Raw genomic sequence first — 13,475 nt, 5'->3', positions numbered from 1 at the left:
GTCAGCCACCTTCTTGGGAACGGGAATGGGACTGGGCCAGGATGTCAGCCCACAGCTGGGCCATAAGTGGAGGCTTTGTAAACCAGTGAGACCACTCCCCATCCTGCATCCTCCACCATGGGAGGAGGGCTTCTGCAATGTCAGCACCCTTCCTGGATCCCTAAAGTAACAGCAGCTGTTGCTGCTGCAGGTGGGGCCACATCCAGGCTTGTCCCCTGCTGGTCCTGGCTCGCTGGCTCCAGCAAGGACTGACTGCCCAGGATAGGCAGAGCCTTCTGCTGCCCAAAGTCCTGCCCGTTGCCAGCCTAGCTCTACTCTGCCAGTGTCATGACACCTCAGGCCCCCTTGCTCTCCTGCCTGTGGTTACCCAGTTGCTTGCAAGGCCCACATTTTTCACTCCATAGACCTCCCCAACTCCACAGCTGTGACAGCCCATCCTGGCACATCCTTCCTCCAGCTACAGGAAGAATCCCAGGCACATGGAATGGAGGAAGCACTGGAAGGGCTGCCTACTCCCAAACACATAGCTTTTCAATGCTTTGTCAGTTCTTAACATGCTGTTCTTCAGGGTCATGCCCTCCACCACAGGACAGCTTCGAATATTCCCAGCAGTTCTCCTTTTGGTGGTGCCCACAGCAAAGCCTTGCAAGCCACTGCCTCTGTCAGCATGACAGCAGTGTCCCATTGCAGCATCTACACTGCACCGGGGCAGCTGCTGGCTGCTACAGAAGAACCTTCTCATTTTTACCCTCTCCACATTTCCAAGGGAAGGAAGAACCTTACCTCTGGCACTTCATATATTAACTGCTATGTGATAAAAGCCAGTTGCTAGAGAAGTCTGCTCCACATGCCTATCCATGCTGAGATTCCCATTAATAATTACTCAGTCTGTCAGTCAGGTTTGTGGATTGTTATTCTTTTTTACCTACAGAATGTTTCTGTGTATTTCTTACTTCTCTCTGGTTTTAATGTGATAGCACACACAGGCTGCACTGTGAACAAGTGAAATTGCATGTTCAAACTTCTATAGAAACCACTGACAGGCTCTGTATTTTATGACTTGAAGGTATTTATAATTCAGCAGGAAGCTTTCAAAGTGCATACATATATACATACATTCTCCTTTTTCTTTGATTTAATATTTTGCTTGCTTTTCAGAGAAAGTAGCTGCTTATCACGCACCTGAACCATTATAATTTTTAAAGAACTGGAAACCAGAAATTATTTGCATTTGTTTTCTTTTTTTCTACTTACTTGTTCTTCAAGTTACATTCCAAGGAGTCTGTTACAAATTCTGTCTTCTATTCTTTAAAGACTTCTGGACAGCTCTTCTGCCTCTGCTGCATTATCTGTATCCCCTTATTGATGCCTGGAATTCAAGTCTCTCTCTTTCTGGATAATCCCAAATCACTGTAAAATAGTTCTGACCTCCATTCTTTAATCACATTCAAGGCATATGACCGATTTTTATAGATGTAGATAACTGCACAGTGCTGGCACTGCTAGCAACCCCTTCGCTGTGCCATGAGCAAATCCAGTACCAGGGGTGAGTGGAAGGGTGAAGATGGCAATATAGGTCTAAAAACCTCTGCAGCTTCCTGTATTCCAGTTCCCAGTGTGAGACAGAGAAGCTGTTAGATTCTGGGATTGCTCTGGACACTTGGGTCAATTAAAGAGCCTGTGACTGAGCTCCAGCTGCCTCTGTGTTTGCCATTGCCCCAAGGCACTTGTCGCGAACCTGCAGGGAGAGGAGGGAATGGCAGGGCTGTCCTGGACCACGCTGACACCACAGGAATGCCCTGTGGGCTCTGCGTCTGGTAGTTCTACACCCCAGCTCTGGAGGTCAGCTGGTTTCCAGGAACTGTAATCCTCATACCACAATAGCTTCCATGTCAGGACTCCTGATCCAGTATGTCAGTCAGGAAGAGTTGCTCAGCCCTCACTGCCTCTCCTCCTAACACACAGGACTGGAGCTCATCATGCTGAGCCTCACCAGCTGAGCTGGGCAAGCACCCTAGGAAGAGGGACTAGAAAGAAAATGAGATTTCATTTTGTGGCCAAGGACACCTGCTTATCTCCATAGTGCCTGCAGAACACTGGTCCATCTTTTTTTTTTCCTAAGAAACAAAACCAAACACAACACACCAAGAAAAACGTTGCTGTTGCTATTATAATCAGCAAGATAAAAAGAACAATTCACAGTGACCTTACATCTCAGGGCTACCGTAAGAATTGCTGATTTAGGGGTACTTTTCAGCCAAGTTATTTAAGGAGGCTCTTTACCTCATGCTGCCAGCACTTTGTACAGTGGTTCAGGGCAGTGGAACTACATCCCGATAGCCTGTGGGTACCCATTTTGGCCAAACACAGACCTCAGTGACAGAAGGTAGTCTTTCTCCTGGCTGCAGTGCTCTCCCCATTGATGGCAGACCTGCAGTGCAGAACCTGTAACCTTAAATGGGCTTTCTGTGTGTTGGCTGTTGTCACCTGTGCTGTGCCTGGCATCCTTTTGTGGCATGTCCCCAGTCCATCCCCTGGCTTGAGGGCAGTCTGGGAGTCCCAACTGATAGCACCAGCTACCAGCAAGAGGCAGGAGGTCTGTGTAAGCACAGGTCTCTTAGGAAACTGCCCTAAACATTAAGGTTTAGTTATATAAGGTTTAGTCTTATAAGAAAAAGATATGGCTCCTGAGTGGTAGGGAATATTTATGTCTCTTGTCTCAAAAATAAAACAAAAGGAAAATTAGAAAGAAAGAAAGAGAAAGAAAGAAAGAGAGAAAAAGATAGGAAGAAAGGTAGATAGATAGATAGATAGAGGGAACCCTCAGCTGCAACACAACATGTGCAATGACCCCAACACCCTAGTGCTCCAGGGCTGAGGTGGACTCTTGCTAACTGGGTGGCATCACAGGTCTTCCGGGGGAAGCAGCTATGGTTTTAATCCTGACATCAACCACTCAAATCTGTAATTAGGCAGAGTGCTTTTTTGGAGCTGTCTCTATATCTGTAGTAAGGCTGCTCAAAGTGTGTAATTACTCAGACCCAACCATCCCACAGATGCCAAGCAAAGGACAGCCATGGCAACCTCCTTACAGCCATATTCCTTCTCCACAGCACAGGCAGGTGGGGAATGCAGCCACCCAGGATGCAGCCTCAGGTGCTCCCAGGGGTTAGGGATGTTGCTGGCACCATTCCCTGGGTCCTGGTGGCAGCTTCCATTCCACTGTGGGCGAGTCTGATGTGCTTTGTGATAGCATTACTGAGTACTGTGCCTGCTGTGTTGTCCTGGTGGTGTCTAGTCTGCAAGATGCCTTACTGTGCTGAGTCCAGCTACAGCCTTGAGAGGAGCAAGAAAAATGTCATTTGACAGATATTTTTCTCACGACTCCTTTCCAGTTTCTTGGATCCTCTCTCTGTTTTCAGACTCACACGTGCTGAAGTAATTTGCAGCCATGTCTAGGTTTTGCATTGCCACTAAGTCCATTAGTTTATGGATTTTTTTCTTCTCCCGTGGAGTTCCTGCAGTTGCTGATGTCTTGCCAGTTAATTTCTCATGTATTTCCTTTCAAATTTGAATTGAATTAGTGAGCACACATAATGAGGCACAGTAGGTAGAAAAAAGGCAGATAAAAGCTGACACAGACCAGATGCCTCTTTCAGCCACTGCCACACTGATAGAGTGTGGGTAAATGTCAGGTGAATGAGAGAAACCAGGATATAGACAACGATTTGATCATCAGCTACTTACATAGGGGTTTTGAAAATTCCCTGCCCTCAGGGCATCAGTGTTTCTCTGAACTTCCCAAGTATTGTGCAGTTCAAGGAAGACATTGAGAAGGGGCTCATTTGCATTAGAAAAATGTTGAATACTGTGGGAACCAATGGTTGAAAGCAGATCAGCAGAAAAGACAATCCTAAGGGAGCAGGGCACATGAACAACAGAAAAAATAACCAAAACTCCTCACACACAAGGTCTCCCTTCATCTCCTCAGTAGGATACCCTGCCCATCCTTGAGATTGCTCATTCTCAGTTACATGCACCTTCATTAGTTAGTGGCTACCAGCACTGCAGCACATACCACAGAGCATTCAGTGCCCAGGAGACATTAACTTTCCCCATCAGCATCACCACAAACTTGTAACTATATCCTCCATCTTCTGCTCTAGCTTCCTACAGAAAGTCAAAGAGAGGTCAGAGCCCTTATACTCAAGGTAGCCAGTGGCAGGGACTCTGGAGCTGCAGGGATTAATGCAAGGCTATGGGAAGGAACCTGTGAGTGGGAGGTGGGATCCACAGATGGGGGAAGAGAGTGCCCAGCAGCAGAAATATAGGACACATCCCTCCAGAGTAGGATGGAGACCCAAAGATTATCCTGAGATGACAGCTACATCCTCCACAAAAACATTCATCAGGCCCAAAGGGTCCTGTTTGCATGGACTGCATATGCCACTCAGGGCAGAGAGCTGGGTACTCAGCTTCAGGGAAGCCATTTGAGCACAGCACAGATCCTAGGTGAATGCCCTACACCTGCCTTTGGCTTTCTGATTTAATCTGCGCCAACACAGCTGGTCCTACAGCCTGCTCAAATAAGCAACACCATGGCCCTTAGCACCTTTAGTGCAAAGTCCCTCATTCTTTATAAATCTTATTGTAAAATATACAGGAAGGAAAATGTGTGCACAAATCACATGCATGGTAGAAACACAGATCTTTAAATCCTTCGCATTCTCTTTCTTGCTTCTAAGGCTCAAGGTCCTGCATACATTTAAAATACATGCAAACAAATAACTGTACGTATTTTTCTCCCACGTGCCGTTTTCCCTGAGCTGTGTACTGCGGCAAGTGCTCGGGTGGGCACGGCTCCCTTGGTGTTGCCTTTGTGCTGCCCAGAGGGGAACCCAGGGCTGCCAAAGTCAAGCAGGTGGTGACAGCCATCCCACTGCTCACCTGCTGGCTGTAAACCAAACCCCTGTCCTGCACTGCCAGGCCACCAGCCTGCCTGGACCTCTCCAATACGCTCAACCGCATTTTCAAATTATTATAGAAGGACTTAGAGAATAAATGTCAAGAGGAATGTACTGTCCACACCTTCCCTGCATCCTCCTCTTCCCAGCCTTGTTCAAAGGCACTGTGAAATGGTTTGTAGGCTTCTGTGAATGTAGATGTTCATCAAATATGTCACCTTCACCAAGCAGAGTTTCAGCTTGTTTCAGGGCTTCCTCATAGAAACTCCCACAGTGAATGGCTCCACTGGGACCAGCTCTGCTGACTGCAGTGGAAGAGGATTAAAGACCTCTGCTTTTCTTTATGTTTTGAATCTTTGTTAAAGTGATGTGAAATTATATTGGAAGAACTGAGGGTATGGCTTTTAATGACAAGAAATAAGTAATGAAATATTTGTTCACAGAGTTTTAGCTTGTGTGTTTATTTTTCAAGTCTCCAAATTTTCAGTCTCCCTTGATGGTCTCCCAGGGTAAGCAGAGCCTACAGTCAAATGCTTGTTGAAGAAGTGAAAATACAAAATTTTTAACATAAGTGGTTTTATCACTTCTGTTTGCCAGATATTTTATTAAGTGTTAGGAAAATAAGCAAATTAAACCTCCCACTGGTTTTATTATAAATAGATCAGGCACTTGAAGCCCTGCAGTTGTTTGCAATTTGTTTCACAGAAAATAATCTGGCTTTCAATTCTGATGTTCTTCTGCATAGTAACAGAGGAGGAAGGTACAACCCTTTGGTCCTGATTTGTAGATTGTTTTTTAGATCCACCTTCTTCCTTCTACATAACTCTCTTGTGGCAACTGAGAGACATTTCTCCCTCTCTGTGTATGAAGGAAGAGAACTGCATATGTTTCCAGCAGCTTTTGGAGGAGAAGCCATCCCTCTGGCCAACCCCTCCTCTAGCAGCCACCTGTGTCCATGGTCCCTCTAGGCATCATTTCATCGCTGTCCTATTTCTGGCCTCACCTGAGGTGAGATTCCTACAAACACTCTGTCCCACAGGCTTTGCAGGAGGCTTCTCTTTCCAGCTCAGTGGCGGAGGAAAGATGATGCTTTCAATCCCCTTTGACTGCAGGCTCTCTCACAGTCCCCTAGGGAGGTAAACAGTAGAGACTGTTTATTAACAGAGGATCCAAATGTGAAAGGGCTGCAGAAGGCAAATCGAAGTGAGGCATTCACCAAATAAGCCATGATAGTCCTGCCTAAAAAACTGGTTTTGCAGAAAACAGAAGTCAAAAGCAGGAATAAGAACTACGTAGGCAAGCACTTAGAAACAGAGAAATACAGTATTTCCTCATTTTACCTGTTGCTCAGTTTTATGTTATCAGCCCATGAATACTGCATTCCCATTAAGGTGATGTGATATCAAGCTGCTTTTATGGTATAGTTTTTTGGGTACTCTGATTTGGTGAGAATTTGAGCTACTGATTTTGTACCCTGCTCATAAGAGAATTTCCTGGCTAGCTGAGGTACTTCCTTTGCTTTTTAACAACAGCAAAAACCTCCCTTTCCCCACTCCCTGGAGAAAGTACATTTACTGGAGGTAGCAAGGTGACCATGCCCTGGGAGGGTCCCAGCAGGCTCCCACTCTGCACCCCTCTAGCCTTGCTTGTGAATGTGCCCAAGCCCAGAGGTGGGTGGCAGAAGACACTGGGAAATGAAGGAGTCAGAAATAAAGTTAGGCAGAGGAAGTTCAAAAATAGACGACCTTTTCCTGTAAGTCTGGGTTATTTATTTAATTTGTTGTTGTTGGTTTTGGAACTTTTTTTCCCCTCAGTGATAGGGAAACAAGGAGAGGGAGAAGCTTTGGGAAAGAGGCAAAGGAACAAAAGAATCTTTCAAAGCAAATGGAGGGGAAAAAGAGAAAAATTAAAGAGGAATGATATCAAGGATAAGAGCTGCCTTGGAGCCATTCAATGTCCTATTCTGCTTTCCCTGACCCCACCAGCTGCTGCTCTCATACCCCATGAGACCCAGCCACAACCCCACAGCTCCATGGGGCAATGAAGAGCTGGACACAGACAGGATTTCAATAGCAGAAGAGGAGGAGAGGGGAAGCAAGTCCAAAACCAAGCAAACCAAACTGGTGCATTGCTGACAAAGAGTGCATCTACACTGCCAAGGGCTCCTGCAGTGCTGTGTCACCTACTGGCTTTACTTACTGCACTGATCAAGAACTTTGCTCAGCTGCAAACCCCTGGAGAGACTTGGCATGTCAGAATAATTACTATCTGGTGTATATGCAACTGTCAGCTGGGCCAAATCTGCATCTGTGTCCCCTGGAAAGTGGAAGACCCCTGTACAAACACTGCTGGCTGCATACACCCCTGCATTACTCACACAGAGCCGTCAGAAGGATTTTCAGGGAAGTTTGCTGAGATGCAAAGCACTAACAGGATATTTTATTAGTGAATTTCACTTGAGGATCTCACAGTATTTTACATCATCTCTTGTCAGCTTGACAAACTCATTTAAATGCTCCACCCATGCCAAAGATGAGATGGAGATGGCAGCGAGTCACAGGGTGGATGTTTGCAGGGCAGCAAGTGAGAGGCTGGGTACCAGCTCTGACTTCTGTGCATAGCTTGAGCCCTGGCAGGAGCTGTCCTGGGAAGCCCTCCTGGCTTGAGTGTCCCACACTTGGGACCAGGCAGCCCCTCTCCTGGGGCAATGGCTGGCATCATGCTCAGTGTGTGCTTAGTGAGTTAATTAGCAAGGGAAAGAGAGAAGCTTCTCCAACCCTGCCCCCAGAAGAATCTAGTGAATTCTACTTTTTCTCTACAGAAAGGGTCATAATCCGGAGAGGAACCATTACCCATCCCCTGCCGCACAAGCCAGTGCTGTGTGAGAGCTGAGGCCTCTCAGCTCCTGCTGTCTCCAACAGCAGCACTGCTCAGTGTGCTCCTTGCCTCAGCCCCTGCCCTTCACCCTTTTAAGATGTTTGGGGTGTTCCCGGTTTCCGCTGGCCTCTGTAATATCTGTTGCCTGTCAGTGACACTGGAAGAGGCCCACACCCTGAGGTCTCACTTCTCTTATTCACAGCCATAAAAGGGAAAGCAAAATGTTTAAATCTGAATGCTTTGAAGTTTTGTAGAATAAACAAACTTCTTCATGAAGATTGCAATAGGGAAAAAATTCACAGAATCTCCAGAAGACGTAATAAATCTGGCATCTATTGCATTATCTGTACATCCACGGCAAATAACACATTAAAGACCTGAAAACAAAGTGCTTGGGGACATCATGTAACTAAAAAACAGGGAATAAGTCTTGCTATCTTGGAAGGCAACCAAAGCATCCAAGGCACATGTAAAGATGGGATCAAAACCCACTGAGAGAGCTGCAGGCCTAGTAGAAGCATGACATTAATGGAATTCACTTTAAAGGCTCCTAAACTTGTAACATTTCTTATATAATGAGAGATGTTCTCATGTACGATGCCCTTGGAGGCCTGAAGTGACTGTAAACATGTACTTACAGAGTGTTATGGGCCTTCTATGCTGGAGAGAAAAAGGGTGTGAAAAATGGAAGTACATTTGGGGTGGAGGCAGCTTTGGGCCATTTGTTTGTACTCTGAATTCCTAGTTGGCCTTGTTTCTAAATCATCATTATCACAGATCCCCAACAGCTGAGTGATCTCCAATAGAAAAATGTCAAGGCAGGCAATGTGTAAGGAAAACATGCTCATACATTAGGCAGATCTCTCAGGCATAACTTCTTCTAAACAAGCACTGGATGAAACTACAGCTCAAATGGATGCATTTCAATGTGTTTTCCAGCCACTTCTTAAAACTTTCTTGGAAAGCTGGTTAAATGAGATTTAGATAAGGCTAAGGCTCGACTGTGCTGCTGTCAAGGGAAAACATCCACACACATATTATTAATGATTGACTTGGGGAGACATTGCTCATTTTTGTTTGGACAGTGTCTCAGCACATACCAAAATCCTGACAACAATTTTTCAGCTGGCCTGTGCTGTATAGAGGGTTACACTCAATTGCTGGGATCAAGCAGCCTCGAACATCCAGGGACGGTGGTATCTGACCATAAGTAATTCAGGAAGGGATCTTCTCACCTCCTTTTAGCTGCTGGGGATTGAGCATCACATGGTTGTTACTGTTCACCTTCCACCTCCAGCCAAAGGATGCAGAAAGGAGCTGAAGAAGGAGTAAGCAGCCTATGCTACTTGAGGGGTCTGAGAAGAGATACCTAATTGTACCACTAAACATCCTACCCCTGGAGCCTACTGATTAGTTCAATCAGGATTATTCTTCTTCCTCTAATCCCTGTTTAAAATATCCTGGGCCAAAGACTAAGACAGACAGAACTGGTTAGTCATGGGTTCAATCCCTTTTATGGGTCCATTCACTTAAGAGTTGGACTCGATGATCCTTGTGGGTCCCTTCCAATTTAGAATATTCTGTGATTCTGTGGTTCCTGGCAGGACTGAGCACACCTGCAGCATGGAGAGAAGAGCTATCAGTGACACTGGGAGCACCTTAACTGGCCTCACCTGCCTCTGCCACATGTTCTCCTTCCTGCTGTTTTAGGGCTTGTTGCCCTCTCTGGAAGAGATGACACATGGGGACCCTCGGTGCCCTGTGCTGCAGTCTTGGGGTCCCAGGAGCCTGAGGGGAAGATCATTTTTGGGAAACTCACCACTTCAGTCACCTACTGGCCCACTAAAGGAATCTTTTCCTTTTTTTTTTTCCCCCTGGTTAAAAAAACCCCAATAAATATTTTGCAAGACCTGGGACACAGAGATAATCAGGTCTGGAGTCTGTAAATTTTGGGCAGCCACATTTTTCATATTTAGGTGTAACTTCCTCCAGAGAGTGTGATTTACCTCCTGCCCCCTTATGAATGAGGACTCCTGAAGCCTACCTACTGGGAATTGGAGCAGCGAAGCTGGAAAAAAAAAGACGTTTAAGTAAACAAAGGCTTTTTTTATTTTTAATGAAAGCCCCAAGTGTCCGAGTGGCAAACCTGGTGCTAGTGGGCCAGTGAGGGTGCTGCAGTCACCCTGTCCCCTGCCCTTGTCCGGGGTCAGTGGGGTCAGAGGGTGGCCATGGCCTTCGTGGCAGACGGTCCCTGATGCGGCTCTGAGCGCGGGTGGGAATGCAGCAGAAAAGGAGGCTTGTGCCGGTGGTGGCTGCTCCCTGCATTGCCATGGCAACACATCTGCTTCCTCCATTTCCCGTTCCCTGCCAAGGGAGAGCACTGGCCCTGCCGGCATCAACACAAGCCCAGGAGAAATCCAAGTTCCAACAAAACACCTTTTCACTGGATCCTCGCTCTGCAGGCCACAGCCCCGCCTTCAATGACTATAAAAACCTTTACTCTCTTACAAAGGATTTGCCTTCCTACTGCAGCCCTGCTCTTGAAAAAGCGACATAACCCCTGAGCCCTTGCAGCATCAGGGCCAGCAGCACCCCAGCACCCCTCTCTGCCCTTGATATCGTCACACCCCACAGGATGCAGCAGCCCTTTGCTTCATCACCTCACCTTTTTCCAGACCTGAAAGCTTATCTTTGCCCCCCTCAGAGGCTTGATAAGCACCGAATTTCCTTTCAGGTCATTTTTCTTTGTGAGATTTATGGCAAATTTCCACTTGCAGCAGGTGCAAGCTCAAGCTCCTTTTGATGCACAAGTTGGTCATTCACCAGGTCCCAGCTTCACTTCCCTGAAGAAAACACCCACAAGTACTTGGGTGCTCCCAGGAGAGTGTGGATTACAGTACTAGGAAAAGCGTCCCAGAGCTCTGGAGGAGCTGTGAACAGCACAAGTACTGTGGCAGAACTGGACCACTGATGCCCAAAGTGCCTGGATGCTGGCTGGGATGAGCACCTTGTGCAGCTGGTTTCTGATATTGGGCACAATCAGCAGTTTAGAAGCAGTACCTCTCTGCTGTCACAACCTCAGCAGAAATATTTGCTGGCAAAGGCAAAGCAGTTCCTCCAGCAGTTTATCACGGCATCCATGCCAAGCCCCTGGGAAGGGCTGCTCAGGCAGGAGGAACTAGCACAACCTGCTTTGCCAATCCAGAGCTGAACTAGCAGGACCACTTGGTTGCTCTTCCACTGGGAAAGTGCCAGGCCTTGCAAAGCCATTTCTACCAACCTTTTTCTTCTATTCTACTAATTCATGCCCCTGATAAGCTCTCCGATTTGAAAAAAATGTCCAGGTCCTTGGCTCTGTAGAAGCTTTTCAGGAGCATTGTTAACCAGCTAGGAGCACAACTGTAATGGTATTCATTTACTATGTCTTACCCTGCTCAGGGTCCATGTATGGGTTCTGATGAGCTGGTGGCAACAGTGAGATGGGACAGTGTTCCCAGTATTGCACAGATCGCCCACTGAGACCTTGCAGAAAGGATGTAGCAATAGATTTCTTATATTTAAAGAAAATAATAGATTTTGTCCCTTTGAGGCTGGCCAGTCTTCTACTCAGCACATCCAGCTTAGAGATGCTGCAGTCAAGTGGGCAAATAAACTTCCCTATGGGTAGCATCACCTTCAAAACACAGGTAAGGGGTGCAGCTCTGCTACTTCCAGCTGTCTTATATCCAGCCACAGTGAGCTTGTCCCTCTCACTCTCCACCCCTGCACTACAGAGCATCACATGCCTGGGGAGAGGGACAGACAGGCGTAAATGAGGTTGCAGATCTCCCCAGCACTGATCCTGCCTGTATTTGCTCCTCCATTTCAGCTTCCCAAAGTTACTCTTTGCTGAGGGTATTACTTTGCTCTGTGGTTTTGTTTGCAACTTGTTCTGAACTTGTAAAAATCTCATCTAGCTACTAACTGTACTTGACTACTTGCTCCTAAGGGTAACCTTGTGGCTGTGCTGAAGTTCTGTACTGCTTTAACTACTTTCTTCTCCCTGCTCACAGCAAGGAAACAGGATGCCAGAGCTTTGCCAAAATATTTTACTAAATAAATAGAACTGCAGGCAGTCTCCACAAGCCAGTCTAACAGTGCCACATGACCCCAATTGGCAAGAGACAAGGGTTATATTTAAATTCAGTTTTAATTCAGAAAAATATCAACACTTATTTACCACAGTCCATAAAATTCATGTGACAAAATTCCTCCAACAAGCAGATTAGTAGCCTTCTTACTTTAGCACAACAAATCAAGTCAGGCCATGTTCTGGAGCATCACACCAGGCTGGTAGCAACACATGCACTAGCAAGTGACTCCTAGCTGAAATCTCTGTATGCTCTGGGGCTCTCGGTGCATTTGGAAGTCCTAAGTTCCCTTGACACCTCTGTCTGGTTCCTGGGGGACCTTTCAGTTATCTGAAGTAGCTCAGGGTCTGCCTTTAGTATAAACTATAGTTTAGTACATATACTTTAGTGTATTGCAGCACTGTAAAGGGACATGGTCAGACCTGTCCCATTTGGCCCATTGACATAGGTTTTGAAGGAAGCACCATCTTGCTATTACTATTCTCGATGTCCATGCCACTGCCACCTTGCCATATAAAGGATGCTGCTGGATGTGTTTCCCATACCCTCTGCTTTAGGTGCATCTTCATAAGCCTTGGCAGTAGAGGAGAGTATGGGCTGACAAAATCATGCTTGATAGTAAATGGTTCAAGCTTGCCTGCAATACAGGTGTTTTATTCCATACCCTGGGATCACACATCTTGCCAGTGCTGCCCGTGGTGGTACTTGGGAATCCGGCCCTGGCCAAAAGCCACCAAACCCCACCACCCATGACTGTTACTCTCTTTGTATTGTTGAAAGCACAATCTCTGGACACACTCAGTCTCTCCTTGGCCTGGGACTGGTGGGGGAAGCCCTGCTCTGATAACCAGCTCCCCTTCAGAGGCCTGTCCACCTGCAGACAGCCCATGTGTGAGGACCCAGCGTGACCCCACAGACCACCATGAGCAGCCTGACAGCTTACCTGTCCAAACCAAAGCCATCAGCCATATCCCAGTCACAACACAGCCTCATTCGTACCGAGACAGTGATAAAAACAATTTCTCTGACACCACAAGCTCCTTCAAATGTGTGCCTGAAGCCAGAGGACTGGAAGTGAGATTCTCATGCTGGTCTGGACTTCCTTATGTGGAAGCTCTGGGACCATTGCCATCCACCACACATCTGCCACGTCCTCATGTCCTCCTGTGACACCCCAGTCCTCTTGATCCCAGAAGGAACAGGGCAGGTCCAGCCCAGATTTGTCCAGCAGGTCCAGATTTGTCCAGATTTGTCCAGATTTGTCACACCCTGATGAGCCTCTCTGAGCCTGGTGTGCACAAGCACCCATGGGTGGAGGTGGACCTACAGAGAGCTGCTGTGCTGAGCTGCCCTGCCAGGGCTTATCCAAAGGCAAAGCCAACCCAGCCTGCTATGCTTACATCTCCCGTCCCTCCACTGGGACTACAAGGATCAGACAGGAGTATTTCTTGCTCCATTTCAGCAGGACAGTGCTGTCTCAGCATAAAAACCGAAAATTGAAACA

The sequence above is a fragment of the Pipra filicauda genome, unplaced genomic scaffold (genome assembly GCF_003945595.2).
Source record: "Pipra filicauda isolate LSUMZ 115617 unplaced genomic scaffold, ASM394559v2 scaffold112_size3218982_pilon, whole genome shotgun sequence".
Lineage (NCBI taxonomy): Eukaryota > Metazoa > Chordata > Aves > Passeriformes > Pipridae > Pipra > Pipra filicauda.
This window is presented reverse-complemented; position numbering follows the sequence as displayed.